We start from the raw sequence: 17935 nt of genomic DNA on the forward strand, positions 1-17935 counted from the left end.
ACTCAGTTCAGGGGACTATGACCTAATGGTCACATAAGCCGGTCAAAGTGCTGACCTCTCACCCCAGCCTACGGATGAGAAAATCAGAGCCCTGAAGGCCGAGTCAAATCACCCAGTCTACAAGGCAGACTAGGGCACAAACACAGGACAGCCTGGTTCTGGAAGCCATGGTCCTTCCCTCACATTCATTCCAAGGTACATGGAGACTTGCAAGCTGTTCTTAGAGAAGCCACTGCAAGCCATGATTTTGTGTGCCCTTTCTAGAGATGCCCCAATGACATGTGCTTGAATCACTAGAGTTCAATTTATCAGGGTCAGAACCAGGGAAAGGACACTGAGCCAACCAGCCTCAGTCACACCTTCAAATACTTGCTGTGAACATAAGGATGTATGCATATAAGCATGCATACATTCGAGTATGTATGTGCACAAGTGTGTACTTTTCTTACGCTGCAGGCTCAGTGGCCACCACCTGATACAGCCCCTCCATCCCGTAGCCAATCTTGCTCTGGGCTTCCAAGCAGGCTTCTCAGGAGCAGAGATAGTATCACTATTCCCACAGGACAGGACAGAGGTGGCCTCCCTCAGCTAGTACTTTCCAAGCAGACCCAGAGCAATAGGGACATTATAGGCCACACTTCAAGACCTTGGGAGGTCCAGGACAAATGGCAGCAGGCAGCTGGCATAGTAGCCTAGACAAGAGAGAAACTCCCAGCTGACTGCTGCTGGCCAGACAGGGGAGGCCCGGAGCCAGAATCCAGCATCGGCAGCATCCGGTGTCACCTACAAAGAATCACTGCCACCGTCCACAGGAATACTGGTCCTCCCACCCAGGCCCAACCCCCAGGCCACACTGGGCAGTGTCAAGGACCCGGGCTCAAGGGGAAATAGGGTAACAGTCTTGCAGTGAAGGTCAGATGGAGGCCTACCCCATGCCAGGGTCACTCTGCAGAGTGAAGGGAGTGTGGGGAGAATTACGGGTCTTCCCCTGGACACTATTCAGGACTGCTGCCCCATTGGGGCTTCCACTGCTCCCTCAAGGCACCTGGAGGCTAGGGAGTTCCAGGGCTTGACCAAGGCCACATGTCCTCCAAGGTTCAGGCTGTATCTTGAACCTTAATCTGATCCCATTACTACTACTTCAAGATGGCATGTACCACCCCATCATCATTATCCTCACTGCCAACCACAACCCCTAACCCTGAACCAAAGACCCATGGCCTCAGGTCCTTTAAACCATATGACTTGTTAATGACCCCTTGCGAGATGGGAAAACTAATACTCTAAAACAGAAAGCAAGATATGAGAATTAGCCAATAAGAGGCTAAAACTAATGGGCCAGGCAGTGTTTAAAAGAATACAATTTGTGTGTTGTTATTTCGGGGTATAAGCTAGCCAGTGGCCGGGAGCCGGGCGGGACAAAAAGCAGGCCTGCCCGCAGCTCCTACTACAAGGAAGTGGCTTGTCAGGGTCACCTAACTTGAGACTGCCCCAGAGCCTCACCTGTAGGTGCTATTCCTTCTCCCTTTACCCCACACCCACAGGGCCCTGCCGCTCCACTCTGCACTCAGGGTCACAGATCTTAGAGGTAAGATGGCATACTGGAGGCCACACAATAGGAAAAGGGATTAAAGGACAACCAGGGTCTTCAGCAAACAAGCCATACCTTCTGCAGCTCCCATAGCAACCTGAACTTGGGGGTCTCGGAAGCCGCTCCCAGCAGCCCCAATACCAAGCCTGGAGGAGTTCCTCCCCCACCCTGGGCTTGCTGCCGCAGGCTGCTATGAGCTCAGGAAGCCTTTCCAACTTTCCAATGTTTACCCCTCTCCCGCTGCCAAGGCCCTGGGCAAGCCTGGGCCGGTGGCACTTATTTCAAACCAGACAGGGCATTGAGCCAAGTTCCACTTCAGTGGGGAGGCAGGCTGGGCCCATACTGCCTGCACCTGGCTCCCCCTAGCCCAAGTTCCCAGGTCCTCAGGCCCTGGTCCTCTACAGCCCACAGTCATCAAGAATGTCCCTGCCCCACATCCCAATCTGCACTGTCCAACCATCCTGCCGCACACTGGGTGGGCGTGCTCAAGGCAAGCAGCACAGTGCCTGTGCCACATAGCCCCTCCCAGGGCCACCAGCCAGCACCATTGCCTCTCAGGATAGCCACAACTTTTCCCAATAAGATAACCTACTGTTCCATGTACAAAACCCTGAGACACATGTCCATCCTTCCAGGGGCCTCCCCATGCACCCAGCTGGCTGACAGGGACCCATAGGAACCAGGGCCACCATACCCCGAGCAAGTCTGGGCTACCCGTCAGGCAACTCCAGGGGTCCCAGGGCAGTACTCCTTGCCCATATACTGCAAATCACAGCCCTCTTGTCTATGGTACCATCCTTAGGTCTAAGGATGCAGGCACCCTGAGCTAGGCAACTTCTCTTACCAGTGCATGGCCAGCAACAGCCTGAGTGGGCTCCACACAACTTGCAGGAATTCTCCCATACAGCAAGGGAAGGCCAGCAACATGCCGGCCCAGGTCAGCATGTCCCATACCCCAGACCTGGTCCATGAGCATCTGGGGGCCAGCTCTTGGCCAGTGACAGGGCCATCCTCCGTCCAGACCAAGTGGGCAAGGGGCGGCCACACACAGTGGCCGCACCCCTTCCCGCGAGACTTGGGCTCCCACTCCAGCTGGGGAGGCCCCGGTAGGGACCAGCAGCTTGCCAGTCCCCTAGGCTTCTGTCCTAATGCCCCCCCTAAAAAAAAAATCAGGGCACTGGAGGCGTGTCAGGAATACCCTGTGGAGTGGTGTGACCCACTGTGGGCCGCCACCAAGACGCAGGCCCGGCTCTGCGTCCGCCACCCAGGCCTATAAACACGGAATTACATAAGTCCACTCTTGTTCCAGAGCCAAAAGTACCGAGCTGCTAGCAGCCTTGGCAGTCGGGACTAATTCCTCATCGCCATGGTAACCCTGGCGGGCTTCCAGCCACTGGGGCTCAACACTGCAAGGCCTTTTTATAGCTTTCAAGAAGCCCTCTCCCTCCTTGCTGCTAGCAGGGGGACCAGCGCCAGCCACGACCCCTCCTTTAACCATTTCCTCCCAGCCAGTCCCGACATCCTCCAGTCCTGCAGGGCCAGATGGCCAGAGGAAAACGTTCCCGTCCTTCCGATCTCAGCTAAAGGAAACAGGACCTGGGGCTCAGGGCCTGGGTCATCTTGGTGGCAGGCCCAGAAAAAGGCAGAGCCAAATGTACACAGAGGCCAAAGGAGATGGCCGGATGCTCGGGCAAGCGTCAGCACTGGCCGTGACTTGCTGGGTGACTCACCTCAAGCCCGACCTCCTCTGGGTGTGGGCTGTGCATCTTCTCAGGGCAGGCTGGCTCTGCAGCTGTGTAGCTCCGGGCAGCAACACTGGGGGGTTAGAACAGTGGTTCTCAACCTTCCCAATGCTGAGACCCTCATGTTGTGGTAACCCACAACATAAAATTATTTTCACTGCTACTTTATAACTATAGCTTTGCTACTGTTAGGAATATTAATGTAAATAGCTGTGTTTTCCAATAGTCTTAGGTTATCCCTGAGAGAAAGGCTGTTTGACACCCCCAGGGATCGTAACCTGCAGGTTGAGAACCATTGTGTAAGGGAAAGCCTCAGGGTCTCAAATAGCTTCTACTTCCCTCCCCTGGTCCCAGCACCCAGGAGTCAGGCCAACAATGTGTGTCCCAAAGGCACCATGCAGGATGCCCAGGTCATGTAGACAGCCTGTAGCTGGGCCAAATGTGGAGCCAAAATGGGAACAAGGAAGGTCTGATCCATGAAAAGATGAGGCCAGGGAGGGGTCAAGAGGAGGAGGAGAGGATGGGAGGAGGGGAGGAGGAAAGGAGAGGAGGAGGGAGGGGAGTAGAGGAGGGGAGGGGAAGGAGAGGAGGGGGAAGGGGAGGAGGGGAGGAGGGGAGAGGGAAAAAGGAGAGGAGGGGAGGAAGGGAAGAGGGGAAAAGAGGAGGGGAAGAGAGGAGGGGAGGAGGCCTCCAGCCAGTGTGCTTCAGTTGTAGACACACTCTGGCCTTCTCCCATGTCAGGAGTCACTTAGGATGACTGACAATGCTGTGCCCAACAGCTCAACCAGGACCACACAAAGCAGGGAGCCCGGGCCCCTGCCATCCCCACAGCATGACAGAAAGTGGGCACACTGTTGAGCCCAGGAGGAATTTATGCAACCCAAAGGAAGCAGTCCCAGACAGAGACTCCCCTGGGACGCGAACCAGGGTCTTGGTGGGTACCCACCGTGCTACAGTCAACAAGAAGCCTCCAGTCAGCTTCAGGACTAAGGCTACACAGAGCAAAAGCCTATGCCCACTGAGGTTATGAAGAGATCAACAGTCACACGGAGACCAGCAAGGAGATAGTCAGGCCCTCCCTTGCAGACCAAAAGATCCTGCCAGCCCTCCTGCCAGCCCTGTGATGTCAGTCCCAAGGAGGATGTTCAGGTTTCTGTAGACCCCGCCCCCTACAACAAAGATAGGGTTGCTCACACTGCAGCCATCTTTTACAGGAAGGGGAAACTGAGGCATTAAACAACTAAAGCCCATCTTTTCAGCTAGGATACAAAGACACTGTCTTCCTGTCCCTGGCTCTCACTGTGACACCAAGAGACTGAACCATAGTCATGTCATCCAAATGCCACCAGGAAGTTGTATAGGCAAGCAGCTGGCCCATGGGCGTTCCGCCCCCCCCCTCCCATTTTCTGACCTGTGTTTGTTCCAGTAGAGGCTGCAGGAGAACCCTGCCTTCCACAAAGGCTGCCCTGAAACCCACAAGTACACTTTCAAACCCCAGTGGGCCAGACCAAGGTGAGGGCAGGCTCATACCCTGGCCATGTCCCTTCCATGGTCATGCCCACTGCTGTTTTCTTGTAAGATATCAGGCAGCTCAGTGTTTGTTAAGTGATTTACTGAGCCAATATATCATCAGAAACCAGAAACAACTACATGCAGGGCCTTCCAGACAGGATTAATTGCCAAAACTAATAAGTTCAGGGTCACAGTGAAGAAGCCTGTGGTCTTCTGGGCGAAGGCAGCACCATCCTGGCCGGCAGCACCACCAGCAACATCTTCACTACAACACACCATTCCCAGCAACCCGGCTGCTTAGTGCAGCTCCATGTGATGGGAAAAAGCTGGTAAGGGTAGTCAATTCGACTCAACAGGAACCAAAATGGAGACTGGACACATGCGCTCAGCTGCCCTGCGGGGCAACCACTTGTGGCCTGTGATAGGGCCAGCCAAGAGCAACATCGGGGAGATCTGGACATCAGAGGACCATGGCCAGCTCAACATGTAGCTTAACCCCCAAGCAAGCTGCTTCCTGGTCAGTCAGGAAGTGAGGCAGGGACAATGAATGGGAGAAAACCAGAAACTGTTGCTGCCACCTCCTCTGCCACCTCGTCCCTAGCCTGGGCACCAGGGCACAGTGGCCATGCTAGCCTCAGTTTCCCCATCTGCAAGGACACTCTATGGAGTCTAACCACACAGTGGTAAAGAATGAAGACCTGGACACACTGTAGCATAAAGGGACCTCAGAGCAGAGTGCCCCGAAGCCAGAAAAAAGAACATACAAGGTCCCATCTGAGACTATATCCAGGGACAGGATAGCCACACAACACAGCCTGGGGCTGAAGACAATGGCAATGCGCCCCAGAGGGCGCAGTCTCGCTCTGAATGACAGAACAGTTCACAATTAGACAGAGGTGGCCAAGGCACAATTCTGGGTGCTTAGAACTGACACACTGATTGATCACTCACTGAAAACAGTTCATCTCAGGCCAAGCGGTGGTGGCACACGCCTTTAATCCAACACTCGGGAGGCAGCGGCAGGTGGATCTCTGAGTTCGAGGCCAACCTGGGGTCTCACTAGGTGTGGTGGTGCACACTGCAACCCTAGCTAAAGCAGTGGAGGCTGAGGCAGGAAGATGGGGATTCCACAACTTTGAGGCCAGTCTGGGATACAGATGCAGACTGTATCCCAAAGGCTAATCTCACCAGACGTGTTGGCAACCACAATCACAATCTCAGCACTTGGGAGGCTGAGGCAGGAGGACTGCTTTGAGTTCAAGCCATCTGAACTACAGAGTAAGTTCCAGGTCAGTTTCAGATATACAGTAAAACCTGCTCTTAAAACAGCAGCCGAGATTCATCTCATGACTCTACTTGAATGAAAACCAGAGGTTGAGCCTCTGCTAGGCGCCCACACCTCTGAAGAGACCCCTGGGCCCCAGGCCTGGAGCTGTCAGATATTCCAGAAACATGTACTGAGCCCCTACTGTGTGCAAGGAGCACTATGCACATGGCAGCAGTCACAGAATCAAATATAAAACCCGTATGTATGCTCACCCGGTGGCTGCAGTGACAGGTGACCAGCTACTGGGGGAAGGTGTGGGACGGGACCTAAAGGAGTATCTGTTCCCCTCATTCCAGAGGCTAGAAGTTCAAAGCCAAGGTGGTATAGGGCCCTCGTACCCCTCAGCTCCTGTGTCCTTCAGCTGTGGCAGCATCTGCTACCTAATGCCTCCAGCCCACAGGACGCCCTTAGAGTCTTGATATCCATCACTGGGTCCACGTCCATCTCCATCCAAGGCAGCCCACCAAGACCCTCTATCCAAAGATCACATCACATGACTCAGCTGACCACCACAGCTCAGACTTTCAGAGGACTGTGCTATGACCTTTCTCCCTTCCCCACCTCCACCCCAGTGCTGGGCACAAGGGAGCCAATAGGATAGCCACCCCCCCACAAGCCAAAGGAAAGCCACAGAACCACATTACTGGCCAGTGCCTGCCAGATCCGGTGAGAGAAAGACCATGGAATTCAAACCCCTTCCAGAGAGGCATGAGGCAGCCAGCTCTGCCCCAAAACAGAAGGGTACCTTCTCATCTCTGTCACCTGCTCCAGGCACAGGGGACTTCTCACACTGCACTAGAATACCCTTGAACCACTGGCCATAGCACGGCAAGGCCAGGGCTATAGTGCACTATCCTATACCCAAAGGGGCTACCTCCTCCAACCGAGATACCAGCCACCCAGGCCTCCCCCAGCAGCAGCCATAGCCATGAAAGGCAGTAGCCACTGCCCGGAACTCTGAGAACCCACACCCAGGCAGAAGTGACACAGAGATGAGGCACCCAATACTCCCACAAGGACTTAACCAAGCTAGGACAAGACACCCCCAAAATGCCAGGCACCGGACTACAGTCTACACAAGCTCCATGGTCCCTCATGATAGCCCTAAAGGCACAGCTATCGCAGTGTCACAGATAGAGAGACAGACAGTAGGCTAAAGACAGCAAAACAGCCAAGTCGAGTCACTTTGTGCTCCCCTGGCCCCGCTGCACATGAAGGATCATCTGGAAAGAAGTGTCACCATCCTGGGCCCCAACTTTCTCAAAACAGCATCTGCAGAAGTGTCAGACAGAACTTCCCCAGACTTGAAACTTTCTGGAACAATCCAAAGACTGTCCAGAACGGGAGGGGGGGCACACTCTGAAATAAAAGTCACAGACTCCAACAGGACAGCTCTGTCTAGCTTTCTTTGCTCAAGCCCCAGTCTGGGCTCACTCCCTTCCTTCTGGAGTCTGGGACACCCCTGATCACACCACCACCTTTAGTCGCCTCTCCCTATGGGGTAAGAAAGGCATTGAAGAATTCACTGGGGAAAGAAGAGGCAAGAGAGGGACAGCTTCCCGGGTTCTGGGGTGGCAGGAGTCAGCTTGTGACAGGAACAAGCACCACAGAAGAGCTCGAGACAATGGCAGCTCCCCATGGCGCTGTCTGTACTCCTGGATCCAGCTGTAGCAGAACAAGTCCTCCTCTCTGGGCTCTTCTGAGCACCACCAGTTCGCTCCCTCTGGGGTCTAAGGCAACCTCAGTGCCCTCACACCTGACCTCAGGTCTCTCCTAACTGCTGCCCCTACCTGACCTCACCTCCCACAGATGAACCTCACCTGCTGGCCCTCATCACCCTCAGCAAGTAGCACTTACTGAGGAAGCTGATACTCCGAAGCCACTCATAGAGCCCAACCCTACACTGTCCAGAACATTCCACATGTTCAGATGCAAAGGAGATCCTAAAGTAAGGGAAACACAAGGGACAAGGCTGGTATTCAGCTCCACGTGCGGAAGACAGCTCAGACCTATGTGACTGAGGCAGCTCTAACCTACACACAAGGCTGAGTGGCCTCCAGGCCACCCTGGAAGTCACCCCCACCACCAGCTCTGCTCCTACACCAGAGGGTTAAAGATGATCAGAATCCCAGTCCCTGGTCCTACCACCTGCTGGCTGTGGGAGCCCATACCGGTCCTCCTCCCCAGCCTCCATCTCTGTGGGGTGGGTCCAAAGATGGTTACCAGAGGGAGGAGACACAGAGCTAGCTTTGTCCTTAGTGAGATGCAAGGTCATCAGAGTAACGTCACTGTGGACGCAAGGCCATCATGCAGGATGACAACATTACTCCTACTCCTACTCAACACTGCGCCCAGAGCATGGAAAGTACTCAGGATGCCCACATAGGATAACCCAGAGGCTGAGGCAGGAAGGACCCAGGTCTGAGAGCAGTGTGACTTCAGGCGAGACACTAAACCTCTCTGTGCTTGAGTCTCCTCGTGCATAAAGAGGGGATGATAGCACTCGAGAGGTTTGGAGGTTAAATAAACTATCATCAAGTACACTGTGGGCGCCATTACAAACCCCACTGCTATTATCATCCCTGTCACTGTCACCACTCAGTGACTTCAGATCTGAAGTCAGCTTTACAAACCCCACTGCAGGGACAGAGCCAAGGCTGGGGACCCCACCCAGGGGACCCCACCCACCCACCTGGGCCACACAGGGCCCCTAAAAAGCCACCAGCCAGGGCCAACAACCGCTGCTAGGTGGAGGAGACACATGTCGGAGCCGAAGATTAAAAACAAGTACAATTATCGGGCAGGCATCCATCCGTAATTACGACTCTGATGTAATTAGGCACCCCGCTAACTTCATTACTTATTTATTTACAGGATTGCTTATTTGATTTACAGGCCTTCTTCCCCCGAAAAGTCGTCTTAGCTGACACCCCCTTGGGCAAGGAAGGGGGGGGGTTGTAAGGAACAGGAGGTCCCCCCTACCCCCCCTGCTGCCACCACTGTCCCTGGGCTTCCCAGCATCAGGCCCATGCCTCGCCCCCACAAGAGCTCCTCGGAACTATGTGTGCAATTTTGCTTAGGACGGCAGGCTAGGTCAGAGCAGACCCTTGGCAGACCAGAGCCTGACATTCACTTCCCAGTGCAGGGTGCCAAAGGACAGGGCTTAGCCCGGAGGCCGGGGCTCTCCTCCACACCCTTGGCTCTGAAGCACAGGAAACCCTGGACAGAAGGCTGAGTTCTGGCCCCGCCTGGCCATCGGTTCTTGGCACCACCTTCCAGGCTAGCAAACGCAGAGGTGGAACTTCCTGACACAGAGGAGAAAGTGTGCAAGCCCAAGTCCTATGTGCCAACTGTCCTCACAAGGAGAAATCCCCTCATGCGGAGAAACCATGTGTGCCTCAGTTTCCTCCTCTACTAACTGGGAATGTTCAGAGCGCCCACCGCTTGGTAACCATGCCTCTACCCAACAACACACCGTGGTCCTAGCCCATACAGTAAGACAAGAAAAAGTAAGTAATCGCCTGGGACTAGGAAGAAAAGACAGAGCCAGTCCTGGCAGGTGTGTTCTCACCCATCCAAGCTTCCCACCATCCACCACATGGCCAGACAGAACCAAAATGCAGCCAATGCTGAAGTGTAAACGAAAACGCAACAGAACTCACTCAGGCAGCCAATGGAGCAGACCGACAGTAGCAAGTGCGGGCGAGGAAGCAGGGCGACCGCAATCCCCACACCCTGCAGATGAGACAGCGCTTCCCTGGCGGCTCCACACTTACCACGCATCTAGCATCCCACTCCCAGAAGTGTGTCCAGGAGAAACAGAACCGCGCTCACAGACTCAAGCAGGAATGGTCCAGGGGAGTTTCCTCAGAGCCACGGCTAGGAGGACCAGCGCAGCAAGCTGCCAGATGCCGCACACCAGCACTGTCCTTGGCAGGATGAAAAGGTGAGTTGGTGGCACAAGAAATGAGAAAACTCAAAACCGCCATGTGGAAAGAAAGAAAGCTGGGCACAAGAACATCCACACTCTGTGCAAACACGCACATTTACACACACACACACAAACACACACAGGTGTGCATGTGACAACGGGGGTAAAAACCCTCACCCCTTAAGATGGCCGCCATCTCCAGCAAGCTTGCCCAGGTTCACTTTACACGTGTGACAGGCAAACCACATGCGACACCTGGCTAAGGCCCAGGGGCCATTTCCCCACCTCGTGTCAGGGCTCTGGGTTGTCCTGACATAAGAACACTGGGTAGGACTGGTCTGAGCTCAAAGTCACGTTTATGTCTCTCTTGTTAAATCATTTCTCTTAAATCACTTTAGTTTCTGTCCCCTCAGTTTCTCCCTCTATAAAAACCAGAAAATGGGGCTGGCAAAATGGCTCAGAGAGGAAAGGAGCTTGCCACCAAGCCTGACAAGCTGAATTCAATCCTGGGGCCTACATGGCAGGAAGAGAACTGACTCTCAAGCTGTCCTCTGATGTCCTCCTGAGAGACAATGTGCGTGTGTGCGTGTACACACATGCGCGCACGCACACACACACACATACACACACACACACACACAATGTCAAAACAGTTTTTAAGTCCTAAAACGAAGCAAGGTGAAAGCACAGACTGCAGGCCCTGGTATATACAGCAGGGGCCTTATTGTTGCTGCTGCAAAATGATGGCAAGGCAAGCCCAGTGTGCGCAGGGCATGCTGGGATTCTTTAACCCCAGCAAAGGCAACAGGCAGGACTCGGCTCAATAAACGCCTCCAGGTCCCCCATGATCAGGCCAGGGATCTGACTGATAGTGGTTGTCCAGGGTAGGACAAGGCTCTGGTTCCATGGGAGCCCTCTCCTCTCAGGAGACAGGAAGTGTAGAGGCCTGTGAGGAAGGCTCCCAGTGACCCTAGGGTCACTTCAGGCCAGCATCAGCTCTGGAATAGGACGTGTGAGGAGAGGTGGACAACTGGAGTGTCCCCATCCAGTCACACTCACTAGAGCACAGAAAGGTCAGGCAGAAGTATCCTGATGACAGAAAAGGACGGCCACAGAGGGCAGAGGGAGAAGCTACAGGGCAGGGGCGATTCTGCTGCCTCCCACAGGTATCCCACAGGCCTATGGGGCTGGCCCTGATGACCCAGTGAGCAAAGGGGAGGGCATGCATAGAACAAGCAAGCGGGGGTCCCCCGGGCCCGATTAGCAGGGCAGCTGCAGGCAGGCGGCTCAGCTGTCAGACTCCGCCATCACAGGCACCATTAATTGCTGTCATTTGAGGGTGGCCCTGGGGGAAGAAGGGGGGAAGAGGGGAGGGCAGAGAAGGAGGGGAGGGCAGGGAAGGAAGGCAGAGGCCTGACCATGGTTCAGCACCCTGAGCTGGGAAGGAGTCAGAGGATGGAGGGTACTGACCCATAGGGGAGAGAGCAGGAGTCCTGTGCTCCTTGGCCCATGATAGCCACAGGCAGGGCTTGAAGACAAAATCAGTCCCACAGTCTAGGTGGGGTACACAGCACAGAGTGTGAGCCCACTAACCACAAGACCAGAATTCGTCCACTCAGCCCTGAGCACATGTCTGCCTGCCCTGACTGTACTCCTGAGTATCCTAGCCCTCCCCCCCAAACCTCCCCCCAAATACCAGCTTCCCCTCTGCATCTCCCAGCATAGTTCTCAGTCGAGGCTCAGGTAAATCCCATCCCCCACCCGAGCCCAAAACTCCAGCGGCAGTGGCCCTCCTCTAGAAAACCCTAGAGCCCCCACTTCCCATGACAAGGTCAGAACAGCAAGGCCAGGCCCCCCACGGAACCCAAAGTCCTCAGCAGTGCAGAGCCATGCTGGGACTTCACCTTAGCCTTACTGCCCACATCTGCAGCGCAGGGACAGTGACATGGCACTTTTCAAGTGCTCTGGGGATTACGTAAAGTCATTCCACAAAGCATTCAGCGGGGACCTGAGGGTGTGCAGGTGGCCAGCTTATCATTCAGACTCCTGTGCCCTCTCCCTCACCAGATCGCCCGCCCCAAGGGGTCTCCAAAAGGCCTCATGGCCCTCTGCCCACTGGGGATGGGGCTCAGGACATTCCTAGCCTGTTCCTGCAGCTCCCAGACAGCCTTGTCTTAGCCAAGGAGACGCCTGGGTCCCTGGCTCCCCGCCCTCCCCCTCTGTCTGCTCCCCTCCTCCCGCAAGCATGATGGATCGCCCCAGTGGAGGAAGCTAAGTGCTTGCAGACAAAAAGCCCTTTCATCGTCCTCGGGTGGGCCACTGACGTGACAGGCAGATAAGTCAGGCTGAGGTGGCTCCCCATTAGGCGAGATGCGGATGGATGGAGAGCAAGAGGTGGGGGGGGGGGCAACCAGGCCATTCCTTCCACTCTCAAAGACCTGGTGGACAGCCCCACCCCCACAGACTCATGCCCACCCCCTCCTGCCTCAGATGAAACCAAAGCCTATGGCTGCAGAAGTGGCTCAGTTGGTAGACTGTGTGCCTGGCATGCTGTGTTTGAGCCTTAGGACCGGTCGCACAAACCAGGTGTGGTGGCACACACCTGCAGTGCAGGAACGAGGGAATCAAAAGAATCAGAAGTTCAAGGCTGCATAGCAAGTTCAATGCCAACCTGAAAGAGCAGAACCATGGGGGGGGGCTCCTTCCCCTCCTTACTATTGGGGTGCCTCAAAGGCTCAAGACAATGAGAGGTACCCTAGCCAGACACCCCACATGTGAGGCAGTATCCTGCCAACCAGGCAGCCCCATGTCATGTACGCTGTCTGCCTAGACACCCTCCCCCAGACACCTCCCTTCCCCCTTTCTCAGGCCTCAATCAAACACCATCGTCTGTATTTACATGTATGGGTGTGTATGCCTCCAAGTATATCTGCGTACCACAAGTGTGACTGGAGTGTGTGGAGGCCAGAAGAGGGAGTCAGATCCCCTGAAACTGGCATAAGAGATGTGAGCTACCACATGGGTCTGGGAAACTTAGCCAGTTCCTCTGGAAGAACATCCAGTGTTCTCAATCGCTGAGATGCCATTTTCTTGACACTCCATATGAGTGTCAAGACACTCCATTTTCTCTCCAGCCTCAAATGCCATTTTCTTAACACTCCATATGAAACCGTACCCCACCCCACACACGCACCTCTTCTTTCCTGAGCTCATTCTTTGACTGCCTGCTATGCACTGAGGAAGGACCCTGTCCAGCCTGACAACCATCTCCATCACCCACTGCTCGGCCTACACACAGGAGGTGCTTCACAAAGAGCTAACAGTTCAAGGAGCCAGGCCTGTCATGCCAGAGGCAGAAGAATCTCCAGCGCAAAGCCTGCTGGGGCTATGAAGTGAGTTCAAGACGAACCAGGGCAACTTAGTGAGACCCTGTCTCAAAATAAAAAGAGAGCTGGAGGGCATGACTCTATGGTTGGTGTTTTCCTAGCATGGGTGAGGCCTGGGTGCCATCCCCAGTAACACACAAGAAAGTAAATAACAAACAAATAATCAAAGAATGGATAAAGAATAAACTCTTCCAATGGGAAGAGCTCAGTCCCCAGCTGCTTCCTGCCCTGCCTGGAAACCCTGAGTCCACACCTCTCCCACTGGCTAGACAGACTCTGGCTCCACAACACGCCAGACCACAAAAACCAAGCAGTATGGGCCCCCACATACCCCAGATAGAAAGTAGAAATAAAGATAAACCTACCAGAAACTTCCACCAGGAGGCTGCGTCCTCAAAGACTCAGGAGAGCTGTGGGGAAAAAAATGGGGTCTTGTTACTAAACATCAGAGCTTTCCCCTGTGGATAGGAATTTCCCACAGAGACCCTATGAGGGAAGCCCCTTAACAGGCAGGGACAGAGAAAAAAACAAAGAGGCAAGCTCAACCAACCCAAATTTCACTCCTAGGACCTCTGCATTACAAAGGGACAGAGCTGAGCTTCCAAAGCCAACCATTTGGTTCCTTGGCTCCAACACCATCATGGCCATAACCCCTGCCCCAGCCACTCCCCCAGGACCTCAGAAGCAAGAGTTGAGGACTGGTGGCGGGCACATTTACCACCCATACTCACAAACCCCTAACCCAGTAGTACCTGGTAACAAGCATGCCACCCCAGATACACAGGGGGTAGGAAAATCAGGCATTCAAGGCCAGTGAGCTACAGAGTAAGTTCAAGGTCAGCCTGAACAATTTAGTGAGATTCTGTCTAAAAATAAAACGTACAAAGAGGGCTTTGGAGAGGTGGCTGGGTGGTAGAACTCCTGCGTAGCATGCATGAGGCCTGTAGGTTCATTCGCCAGCAGCACCTGGTCAGAACAAACAGAAGTCCTCAACCAAGTCACCATATAAAGACTGATACAGCAGAGAGCCTGGATCTAAACCGTCCAGAAGGGGGACGATGGCCAATGGCCTAGGGCGATACTCCCAGAGTGAGGGTTAAGTCTGGAGTCACCAGGATTGCCTGCCAGGGTGGCTGGAATTAGACAACATCAAGTGTTTGACCAAAACAGGAAGCAGTAGGAACTCACGGGAGCTGAGGCCATCAACATGGTGGAATCTGTACACAGCCAAATAGATGTTTGCTGTGTGACATTAAAAAACAAACAAACAACGAACCATGATCCCAGAGAACCTAGGCTAACCTGTAGGCACCAGAGACACCCATATAGTCACACTTGCATCTGCACCCACAGCCTCATGCTTTTTAATGTTTGAAACAAATACTCATTCATTATGTAACACCCACTGGCCTGAAGCTCACCATCCTCCTGCCTCAGCATCCCCAAACACTACAGTTACAACCCTGAATGGCCATTCAACATTCAGGAATTCTTTACTGCGCAGCAGAAGGATGAGTAGGGACGAAGTACAGTTGGCAGCGCGCCACACAGTCCAAACATCACTGACAGCTGGGACCCTAGGCCTCCCTCAGAAACAAGCTGTCCCCAACGTCATCTCCAAGACCCCTCGCAATGCACAAACATCTCGGCCTCAAATGGAGTTTGAGAATCCCTGTCCCTAGCCAAAGGCAAGAGGCCAGTAAAGGGGAAGTACAGCGTGCCTAGGCTCTGGAGCAAGTACCCCAGGTTCCCAGCTGTGCAACCTGGAGGCCAGGAGCTTTCTTCTCTGTGCCTTCACGTGCATCTCTGAAATGTTCACAGTAGCAGAAACATCAACCTCACAGGCATGCTGGAAGTGAGTGTGTAAGGAGTCAGGATGTGCACACACTGCATGCTCCCATGACTGCTGGTTGGCATCGCCAGGACTCAATCCAGGACTCACAGGGCTCACAGCCCAGCTCCAGGGCCTGCACTCCCACATTGCCTGCCCTGGCAGGCCTCTTAAACTCCAGGCATGAAGGGGCAGCTGCAGGCAACTCACAGGGGACCATCCAGTCACTTCTTTCTGCCCTGTGTCCTCTGTGAGCCTTTGTTTGCTGTGATGCCCCGGGGCTTGGCACCGGGTCCTGCCATCTGCACCAACTCCAGAGACAGGCCCTGTGGGAAGCTGGAATGGGGAGGACGGGCATGGCTCCCGGAAGCTTCAGCAGCCAGCCACCTGCAGCCTGTCTGTAATGGGCTGGGCAGCGCCAGGCCTCAAAGGCAGGCACCCACCCTCCCTAGCAGTAGTAAGACTGACCCCTACCCTAGGAGGTCAGGTGGGAAATGGGGCCATCCCCTCCAGGTCCTGTTTGGTGATGGCAGGATCAGAGGGTCCAAGGGAGGTATTCCCCATTTAGGGAGCCCAGCTGGACTACCAAGAGAGGCAACTGCCACACTTGCAGGAACTGCCAGCAACACAGACAGGAGAGTAAGTGAGAGCCAGGGTCCCGTGCTAGGCACTGGACAGGGCCGGCATGGCTGCCCACAGAGGGACAGCAGGTAAGGTTCAGCCTGACCAACAAGGCCTTCAGCCAGGTCTTGGCTAAGGAGAAACAAGCTCCCATGCTGCTTTGAAGAACAGAGTAGAGGAGGGGGGAAACATATGAGGTGCGGTGAGAAATCAGGGAATGCCACCCAGCAGACAACAGGGTGGGTGATCCGGGAGACAGGACCACCTGCGGCGGAATGCAAGAGCCTGTGGACAGTTCAGGGTGGGGACAAGAAGATGGCCCGGTAGCACTGGCCCTCATTTAGTTCTCAGTTACCGGGGGTGGGTGTCCCAGCTGCTTGGGCGGGAGGCCAAGGCTGGAGCCCAGAGCTGCTGGGGCACCAGGATGGATGGACACAGGCCCTGACCTACTTTTCCTTGTCAACTTGACACAACCTAGACTCACCTACAACAAGAAGGGACCTCAAGTGAAGGATTGCTCCTATCAGATTGGCCTGAGGCCATGTCTGTGAGCCTGCCCTGTGACTGATGTGGGCGGGCACAGCACACTATGGGCGGCACCATCCCTAGGCAGCTGAGCCTGGATGGTATATGAAAGCTAGCTGAGCAGGAGCCGGAGCGAGCCAGTAAGCAGCGCTTCTCATGGTTTTTGCTTCAGTTCCTGCCTAAGTTCCTGCCCTGACTCCCCTCAATGGCAGGACCTAGAAAGTTAAAGTAGAAATGAACCTTTTCCTCTCCAAGTTGCTTTCGGTAAACATGCTTTATCGCAGCAACAGAGATCAAACAATAACAGGCACGCACACCAGGCAGTGGTGGCGCTGGCGCGTGCTTTTAATCCTAGCACTTGAAAAGCAGAGGCAAGCCAATCTCTTAGCTCAAGGCCAGGCTGGTCTACAGACTAGCCAGGGCTCTACAGAGAAAGCCTGTCTAGAAAGGGGGCGGGGGAAGACAGGCACATACATGTGTGTATGAGCGCACACATATTACCCAGACAGACAGCTGAGTTCCCATGTGCAATACTCTTAGCATGGGGCTTTGCCTCCAGCCACAAGGAGCCCTCCCGGGTTCCAGGCTCTCCCCAGCACACTCGGCAAGCCTCAGCACTCTCCCTAGCTCTCACTCATTCCCTCCACCGCCCCTACTGTCACATCCACTGTGGCCTGTCTGGCTTACAGCCACTCCTGTCCCTCTTCACGGCCAGCCAGCTCACAAGCACACAGCATGCAAGTGCACTCCTCTCCGTCCCCTGTGCACACTTGGCAAGCTATCTGTTCACATTCAGGTCTGCACGTCCACCACTCCTCTCACCCAGATGCACCCCAACAGCCCTCAGCAGACACACTGAGTGTGAGGTGCCCCTCTTTCCCAGCTAATATCCAGCTGCCCACTTCAGCAGCTGGAGGAAGTTCCAAGGGCTCCTCCTGCCCCCTGGGGCTTAGAAGTCAGTTCCCAGCAAGGCAGCTGGGGGAGGGGGCACTTTCCAAGGCACCTCTCCCAGGCCTCAGGCAGAGCTGGCCTCAAAGCCAGGCCCATTAGCTGCATATCCAACTCTGCCCCACACCCCATCTCTGTCTTCCTAGGAACAGGACAACCAACAACTCCTCTGGGAAGCCACCTAATTGTAACCCTGTACCCTGCTCAGAAACAAAGCCACAGGAGGACAGCAGCTGAACCCCCTGCTTCAGAAGGTAGAAATGTGACCATAAACAAGATAGACGTGACTAGCCATACCTGCCCACACCCGCACACCCTACAGAGCCACCAGAAAAAGCAGCTCCAGGGCCATTCAATGAACCCTCCAATGGATTTGGGGGCGGCAGGGGAAGGGGGATGCAGAAGTGGAGCTGTGGTCGGCACTCAAGATCAAGAACCAGCTGGCAGGGGGGGGGGAGGGGGGGCGCAGAGGGCAAAGCGGGGGAGGGGGGACATGAAGGGGATGGAGGGGACAGACACGA

At 54.7% G+C, this 17935-nt stretch overlaps 1 protein-coding gene across 1 annotated transcript in view; it reads right to left on the bottom strand.

Annotated features, from left to right (window-relative positions):
- Window positions 1–17935, bottom strand: part of Ncor2 (nuclear receptor corepressor 2) — a 155932-nt gene that overhangs the window by 116462 nt on the left and 21535 nt on the right. The window contains 1 exon segment of the mRNA XM_038345068.2: window positions 13855–13899. The gene's annotated coding sequence lies outside the window, so the exon portion shown is untranslated.

Source organism: Arvicola amphibius, chromosome 10, assembly GCF_903992535.2.
Source record: "Arvicola amphibius chromosome 10, mArvAmp1.2, whole genome shotgun sequence".
Taxonomy (NCBI): Eukaryota; Metazoa; Chordata; class Mammalia; order Rodentia; family Cricetidae; genus Arvicola; species Arvicola amphibius.